The sequence below is a fragment of the Aegilops tauschii genome, chromosome 2, assembly GCF_002575655.3.
Source record: "Aegilops tauschii subsp. strangulata cultivar AL8/78 chromosome 2, Aet v6.0, whole genome shotgun sequence".
NCBI classification, from domain to species: Eukaryota; Viridiplantae; Streptophyta; class Magnoliopsida; order Poales; family Poaceae; genus Aegilops; species Aegilops tauschii.
Genome location: NC_053036.3, coordinates 651,718,302 through 651,727,706, shown reverse-complemented (window position 1 = coordinate 651,727,706; position 9,405 = coordinate 651,718,302). Strand labels below are relative to the sequence as shown.

Here is a 9,405-nt window from a genome sequence, read left to right as displayed (position 1 = left end):
TATGAAAGCTCAAAAATGAAACTAAGTGGGTGTGCATCCAACTTGCTTGCTCATGAAGACCTTGGCATTTGAGGAAGCCCATCATCGGAATATACAAGCCAAGTTCTATAATTAAAATTCCCACTAGTATATGAAAGTGATAACTCAAGAGACTTTCTATATGAAGAACATGGTGCTACTCTGAAGCACAAGTGTGGTAAAAGGATAGTAATGTTGCCCCTTCTCTCGTTTTCTCTCATTTTTTTGTTTTTTTTGGTGGGCTTCTTTGGCCTTTTTTTATCTGTGCTTCTTTGGCCTCTTTTATTTTTTTTAAAGGCCGGAGTCTCATCCCGACTTGTGGGGGAATCATAGTCTCCATCATCCTTTACTCACTGGGGCAATGCTCTAATAATGATGATCATCACACTTTTATTTACTTACAACTCAATATTACAACTCGATATCTAGAACAATATGACTCTATATGAATGCCTCTGGCAGTGTACCAGGATGTGCGATGATCTAGAATAGCAAAGATATCAAAAAATGGACAAGCCATGAAAATATCATGCTAGCTATCTTATGATCATGCAAAGCAATATGACAATGAATGCTCAAGTCATGTATATGAAGATGATGGAAGTTGCATGGCAATATATATCGGAATGGCTATGGAAATGCCATGATAGGTAGGCATGGTGGCTGTTTTGAGGAAGATAAGGAGGCTTATGTGTGATAGAGCATATCGTATCACGGGGTTTGGATGCACCGGCGAAGTTTGCACCAACTCTTGAGGTGAGAAAGGGCAATACACGGTACCGAAGAGGCTAGCAATGGTGGAAGGGTGAGAGTGCGTATAATCCATGGACACAACATTAGTCATAAAGAACTCACATACTTATTGCAAAAGTCTATTAGCTATCGAAACAAAGTACTACGTGCATGCTCCTAGGGGGATAGATTGGTAGGAAAAGACCTCGCTCGTCCCCGACCGCCACTCATAAGGAAGACAATCAAAAAATAAATCATGCTCCGACTTATCACATAACGGTTCACCATACGTGCATGCTTCAGGAATCACAAACCTCAACACAAGTATTTCTACCAATCCACAATTACCAACTAGCATGACTCTGATATCACCATCTTTATACCGCGAAACTATTGCAAGGAATCAAACATATCATATTCAGTGATCTACAAGTTTTATGTAGGATTTTATGACTAATCATGTGAATGAGCAATTCCTGCCATCTTTCCAAATAGACATAAGTGAAGCAAGAGAGTTTAGTTCTTTTTACAAAAGATATGCCCACGCTCTAACAAATATAAGTGAAGCAAAAGAGCATTCTAAAAATGGCGGTTTTCTATGTGTAGGGAAACAGGCAATCCAAACTTAAATGATATAAGTGAAGCACATGAAGCATTCTATAAAGCCATACTCAAAAGATATAAGTGAAGTGCAAAGAGCATTTTATAAATCAACCAAGGACTATCTCATAGCAGCATGGTGCAATTATTAAAAGAAAAATGAAAAGCACACGACGCTCCAAGATTTACGCATATCATGTGATGAATAAAAATATAGCTCCAAGTAAATTACCGATGATCGTTAGAAGAAAGAGGGGATGCCTTCCGGGGCATCCCCAAGCTTAGTTGCTTGGGAGTCCTTGAATATTACCTTGGGGTGCCTCGGGCATCCCCAAGTTTACGCTCTTTCCACACCTTATTCCTTCATCCATCGCGATATCACCCAAAACTTGAAAACTTCAACCACACAAAACTTAACAAAACCCTCGTGGATCCGTTAGTATAATAAAACAAATCACCACTTTACTTACTGTTGCAAACTCATTCATATTTTATTTTTGCATTGTCGCTACTTTATTATGACTTCTCCATGGCTTATACCACCGATAAAATCGATAATTTCATCAAAACGAGCAAAATAATGCATCAAAAACAGAATCTGTCTTAAACAGGACAGTCTGTAGCAATCTGAACATCTACCATACTTCTGTAACTCCAAAAATTCTGAAAAAATTAGGACCAAATAAACAATTTGTATGGAAGTACTCTGCAACAAGTTTCAGAACCGTTTGACTTTCCAGTAAAAAATGTAAATTCAGGTGCTACAGCCAAAGTTTCTGTTTTTGCACCGCAGAAACCAAACAAGCAATCTAATCATCCTAAAGGAAAATCTTGGCACATTATTTTTATAATACAGTGGATTTGTACAAGGAGATAATTATTTTTGTTGAAAAGTTTCTGTAAATCAAGATTTGCAAAGTTTCCATGGGCATGAACAAAGTTCAAGGAGCTCCCCCACTTCAACGATGCTCGTCCTTCTTACCTTCACTTTTCTTTTTGAAAAGTTTTAGGTTCCCCACTTTCTTTTTTGTTTTTAAACTTTATAAAAGCACTCAACAGAAATAAATGACTCTCTAAAACTTCCGGGTTGTCTTCCGGGGAGCGCTTTCTTTAAAACCATTAAGCTAGGCATATAGTGCTCAAGTAATGGATCCACCCGGATTCCAAGGTATATCAAAGCCAATTTTAATTAAAAATGATTTGTATTTTAGTAGTGAGCACAAAGCAACATATATCATGTAATGATGAAGTCTAACTCTCTTCCTATGCATCAGCATGTCATAAAAGAACAATTCATGCACACAAAGTAAAGGCCAATGCATAGTGTAAACAATTTCTTGCAATTTTATCATATTGGAAACATAGAGAGGTGGAGATGTAGTTCCTCTCTCATAATAATTGCAAGTAGGAGCAGAAAGCACATGAATATTACATTCATCAAAATTATCATGTGCAACGGTAAAAGGCAACCCATCAATATAATCTTTAATAAGAACAAACTTCTCCGATATAGTGTAGTTGGGAGAATTCAAAAAGATAATAGGATTATCATGTGTGGGCGCAATAGAAACAATTTAATTCTTAACATAAGGAACTATAGCAAGTTCATCTCCTTAAGCATAATTCATATTGGCATCATGGCCACAAGCATAGCAAGCATCAAGTTCATCAAAAAGGGATATTTCAAATGAATTAAAGGGATCATAGCAATTATCATAGCAATAATCCTTCGGTAAGCATGAAGGGAAATTAAACAATGTATGAGTTGAAGAGTTACTCTCATTAGAAGGTGGGCATGGGTAGCTAATCCGCTCTTCCTCCTTTTGTTCTTCGCTCTCCTCATCATCTTTTTCATCCAATGAGCTCACAATTTTAGCATTTTCATCTTTGATAGATTCCTGCAACATATTAGTCTCTTCTTGGACAGCGGAGACTTTCTCAATAAACGCATCAATATCGACATTGTATTCATAATTCTCATAGAAATATTTAAGTATAGCAAAATTTTCAGGCCTATAAACATCATCATCAAAAGCTTCATACTTTTCAAACAAAGATTCAATTTCATAAGCACCCTTAAAAGCAATGAATTCTTTTATTCGTGCCATATCATAATAATCATATATACCATTAGCATAAGAAGCCAAGGTTTCATTATCATTAAATTTGCAGGAAAAGGGAAGGTGTGGAGCCTTCATCCTAGAGCAACAAGTATAATCATATCTCAAGAATAGTTGCCGAGCATACCAATGCAACATATAAGTTTGATCCCATAATAGTTTCCCTTTTTGAGTCAAGCGATAATCCCTAAAGTATTCACGTTGATCCAACGTGTCTCCCATTACATAGTTGAATGGGGTTTTCTCAGGGTTATTAAAGTAGTGCATAATATCTTTCACATAATGAGCATCGAGGTTTTTAGGAGGTTCCCCATCTCCAAGAGTAGCAAGTACACCTAATTTTTTTGGTATTTCGTGTTCCATATCCATAACTAAAGATAGAGAACAGCTTAGAACAGGAAATAAAATCTAGTTAGTGATAAAGCAAACAAGCACACACGACAATATTCACCCCACGCTATTGCTCCCCGGCAACGGCGCCAGAAAAAGGTCTTGATAACCCATAAGTATAGGGCATCAGTTGTAGCCTCTTTCGATACGTAAGAGTGTCGAATCCAACGAGGAGCTAAAGGTAGAACAAATATTCCCTCAGGTTCTATCGACCACCTATACAACTCTACGCACGCTTAACGTTCGCTTTACCTAGAACAAGTATGAAACTAAGAGTACCTTGTAGGTGTGATAGGATTGGTTTGCAAGATAATAAAGAGCACGTAAATAAAAACTAGGGGATGTTTAGATAAAGACACAACTAAATTAGGTTTAGTAGAGAGCTTTTTGTCACGAGAAAGTTATTTGTCCCTAGGCAATCGATAACTAGACCGGTAATCACTATTGCAATTTATATGAGGGAGAGGCATAAGCTAACATACTTTCTCTTCTTGGATCATATGCACTTATGACCGGAACTCTAGCAAACATCCGCAACTACTAAAGATCATTAAGGTAAAACCCAACCATAGCATTAAAGTATCAAGTCCTCTTTATTCCCATACGCAAACAACCTGCTTACTCGGGTCTATGCTTCTGTCACTCACGCCACCCACCATAAGAAAATCATGAACATATTGCAAACCCTACAACGGGGATCCCTCACGCTTGCGCGACACGGAGAGCACCATAGGACAGCACCAATAATAAAACATGCTACTCAAACCAATCACGATCATCAATGAACCCATAGGACAAAACGGATCTACTCAAACATCATAGGATAGCCATACATCATTGGGAAATAATATATAGCGTTGAGCACCATGTTCAAGTAGAGATTACAGTGGGGAGAAGAGGTGTTACACCACTGCATAGAGGGGGAGAGAGTAGGTGATGATGGCGGTGAAGTTGTTGGTGTAGATCGTCGGCACGGTGATGGCGCTGACGGCGTTCCGGCGCCACCGGGAGAGAGGGGGAGAGAGCCCCCTCCTTCTTATTCTTCCTTGACCTTCCCCCTAGATGGGAGAAGGGTTTCCCCTCTGGTCCATGGCCTCCATGGCGGCGGAGGGGCGAGAGCCCCTCCGAGGTTGGATCTCTCTCTGTGTTTCCTTCTTTTTCTGCGCTCCCAGATTCTGGGCCTTCACCGTTTCTTAAATTCCCGGAGATCCGTCACTCCGATTGGGCTGAAATTTGAACACGATTTCTATCCAGATATTAGCTTTCATCGTCTCGCATTGATTCCACTTCCCAAAATTCACATATATTCCAAAAAAGCTCCGTAATTTTTTATTCCGTTTGGACTCCGTTTGATATGGATTTTCTGCGAAACAAAAAAACATGCAACAAACAGGAACTGGCACTGGGCACTGGATCAATATGTTAGTCCAAGAAAATCATATAAGTTGTTGCCAAAAGTATGTAAAAGTTGTAGAATATCGGCATGGAACAATAAAAAATTATAGATACGACAGAGACGTATCAATCAGCGAATGTGAATTTCATTTCATCACAAACGATGTCACGAGATATATAAATGCAACCAGTGGATACATCTAGGCACTTGACATCTTTGTGTTGAGGACTATACCCTAGGAAGATACATTGCTTAGAACGGAGCATGAGTTTGCGATTATTGTAAGGACGAAGATTGGGCCAACAAGCACACCCAAAGATTCGAAGGGATTTGTAGTCTGGTTTTGTGTGGAGGAGTCTTTCTACCGGAGTTTCATTGTTGATGACTCGACTAGGAAGCATAACAGCGGTGAGAAAAGCCTCATCCCAAAACTTGAGAGGCATGGAGGCCGCTGCCAAGAGGGCTAGCCCAACTTCGACTATGTGTATGTGCTTGCGTTCAGCAGAGCCATTTTGTTGATGAGCATGAGGACACGAAACATGGTGTGATATGCCAAGTGTTTGGAAGAACGAGTTTAATTTTTCATATTCCCCTCCCCAATCAGATTGAACTGCAATGATTTTACTAGCAAATTTGCGCTCAACCAGGGCTTGAAAGTTTTGAAAAACTTGAAAAACATCGGATCTCTTTTTGAGAAGATAAATCCACACAAATTTGCTATAGTTATCTATGAAGCTCACATAATAATCATGTCTACTAACGGATGTAGGGGCAGGACCCCACACATCAGAGAAAATTAATTGAAGTGGTTTGGGAGAGACACTAGTAGATATTGGATAAGGTAACTGATGACTTTTAGCACACTGACAAGAATCACAAATAGTTTCGACATTACGCTCACCAACAAATGGGTGCTTATTTTTCCTAAGCAATCTTTCAACTAGAGAAAAAGCAGCATGTCCTAATCGATCGTGCCACCGTGTTGATGAGACTTTGACAACACCATTGGCTTGTTTATTGAATCTCCTAAGTTCCGGAATCAACGTGTAAAGCCCTCGAACACATCTAACTCGATAGAGTACTTTCTTCGTCGCCTGGTCCTTGATCAAAAAGAAGTAGTGATAAAATTCAAGGAAGACATGATTATCAATGGCAACTCTATGAACGGAGAGAAGATTTTTAGCAGCACTAGGAACATGCAAGATTCTCTTAACATGAATTTTATGATGAGGGATACGAAATGTTGAGTCACCAATGTGACAAGTCTGCATACCTTCTCCACTTGCCGTGTGGATATGATCTTTGCCACGGTACTTCTCCTTCATAGTGACTTTCTCAAGTTCATTGGTGATGTGATTTGTGTCATCACTATCAACATACCAATTTGTATCAACTTCATAGGAGCCATCAGCCGCGGCAGCCACCTTGTCTTCATCTTGAGAATCATCGTCATCTTCGTCATAACGGTACGAACAGTCCTTTGCGGTGTGCCCTGGCTTACCACGAATCTGGCAGCGTGGCATCTCTGGCCGGGACCGGTTGTAGACGCCACCACGGCGACCTTTGGACGCGCCAGATCGTCTGTTGGAGCTGCCGCCGCCGCTGTTGCCGCCACCACCGTGTCCTCCAGACCTCCCCTTGTTGCCGGAAGAGCCACTGGCGCGGGAGCCACCACCAAGACCGTGCACCGCGGCGTTGGCAAAGGAGGGGAAACCGCCGCCCGAGTTGTTCAACTAGGCCATGCGCTGATCGAAGTTGCTCAGCATGGCGTAGAGTTCGTCGAGGGAGACCGGCATGACGCGTGCATCGAGGGCGGACACGAGGGTCTGATAGTCGACCTCTAGCCCGTGGATGATGTAGGAGATGAGCTCGTCGTCCTGGATGGCCTTCCCCGCAGCTGCAAGCTCGTCGGCGAGGCTGCGGAGGGAGGCAAAGTAGGGGGAAACCGTCTGGTTGCCCTTCTGCGCGTTGATGAGCGCCGTCCGAATGTTGTTCACGCGGCTCATGGACTGTGACGAGATCATACCTGCCAACGTAGTCCAGAGCGCATGTACATAGCATGTTTAACAGACCACACCACTGCCAGCGTCCGGAGCCGACTTTACCACTGCCGGCAATGGGTTCCTGCAGGTAGCACCTCCCTCTCCCTCTGCCATTTCCCTGCAGCAGCAAATCATCTGCTTTAGCTACCAGGTGCTAAAAATGCCAACTAATTAAGGCCAAATAGATGCACCTCCTCTCCTTGCTGATTGATTATAACTAAAAGATAATCTTTTTTTACAGGGACTTGCTGACCACAATGATCATCTTGGAGCTCGTCTTTACGCCTACAGGTCCTTAATCACCTCATGAGCTCTTAGAAACTTAGTCTCAACAGTCCATGGTGTTCTGCATTTACAATGGACGAGGCAGCGCAACGGTAAGCTTATCTCTCTCAACTAGATCTCTAGGTCAATGTGAATTCTTTCTTGATATGGGCACTTGATTGGGGCCACCAATGTGAATTCTTGATATGTGATGCCAATGTCTATGGTTTGATTTTGCTGTAAAATGTGCGCAGTGTTCCTGTGCAGGTCTTTCTGCTGTTGTTAAATTTTAGAGATTGCATAGTTACAAATTAACGTGTTGATACTGCCATCTGATTGTCAAAGAATCTTTGTTTCAGGTCTCTACTGTCTAGTACTAGATGATATTTGACAACAGCAAGGGGCTCAGATGCAAACCCTAGGCCTGGTTCTTGAGCTCGGCTGGGCTTGATGGAAACAGCAGCGGCGATGCGTCAATGGCAATCAGGCGCAGCAGCATGGCAGTCGATCGAGTGTTCTCTCCTAGCAGTAGCTCGCCCTCTCCACCATGTGCCAAAGCATTGATGAGTAGCTTTATATAAGGATGTTGGATAAAAGGTTTGTGTTGTGTGAAGGGAAGGGAAGGGAAGGGAAGGGGGCCATGTCATGGTGAAGCTGCAAGGGCATGCCGGGAGAGGAGGGAGGGGGACGATGCTTGGACCCTGATGCCATCAAAGGTTCTCTCGCCCATCTCCTCTCACTCTATTTTCGGTTCTATTCTAGTTCAATTCAGTTATTTTATTTCTCTTTCCATCCAATCTAAACATGAGCTGCTGGATCATGAACTAAATTAAACATGCTGGAGCAGATTGGATTCATGAATCAATTTTGATCCCACAATTATACGTGGAGCAGATTATATGTGAAGCAGATACAGAAAATTTGTGCATTTATCTGCAATGCGATGGCGGTGATATATCTTCATTCTCCCAGCTTAATTTTTTTGTACCAGCAGCTTTGTCGGCGCCGGCTCCACCCAGCCCTCACGCCCCGGATCAGAGCTGCCTCCGCCCAGCCCTCACGCCCCACCCCGTAGGTTCCTACTTGTACTGCTCCCCTCTTTCCAATTCACACACTGTAACAAACAAGTATAAACCTGCTGAATTTTAATGCTGTCCATGTCAGTGAACGTGCGGTTGAAGAAGGAGGGTTTGTTGCCTCACCTGGAAAGAAGCGCGGCGTGATGGGTGCCTTTTGTTGTACATAATATGGAACAATTGTGTGGTTTTCACTTTGAGTGGTGTGGTGTTTGTACAGCCAAAATGAATGTCAAAATAATTAGCTAATCCCTCCTGTCTAGATACATACATACATGCATGCATGATTCAGTGTCGTGATGCTTTTCTATGTCAGTGATTCATTGTCGAAGAAGGCTTTCAGTGGTTTAATGTTGTAGATCTACCAGAACCAACTAGAATGCTTTCCATGTCAGCTAATCAACATTGTAAAGGTATGCATGTGCACAAACCAAAATTCCGTATGTACTCCCTCCGTCCGGGTTTATTGGGCCTCTGGACGGAGGGAGCGTGTCCGCTTCTATTAGGCCCCTCCATCGATATACGGTCCGTCTTATGAAGCGCGGTAAATTTGCAGCCACCAGCTAACTATACATTGACTAGTATACTCCTCCTAGCACAACGCCACGGCAATAGCTAGCCAATGCATGCACTTCGAAGGAGAAAAATTAGCTGAAGAAGTTAAGAAGAGCATTAGTGAAGCGAGATAGTCCTCCTTCGATTGGTGCGTGCATGCACCATGCGGCATCCGAGGCCGCGAGAAAGTAGTAGCATCACCGTGCGCGTGA

The 9,405-nt window shown here is 42.2% G+C and overlaps 1 non-coding gene across 1 annotated transcript; it reads right to left on the bottom strand.

Moving 5' to 3' along the window:
- Window positions 1-7,003: 7,003 nt before the first annotated feature.
- Window positions 7,004-7,142, bottom strand: LOC120975129 (small nucleolar RNA Z247). Its single transcript, XR_005770965.1, has one exon. It is a non-coding gene; the product is annotated as a small nucleolar RNA Z247 (small nucleolar RNA).
- Window positions 7,143-9,405: the final 2,263 nt, after the last annotated feature.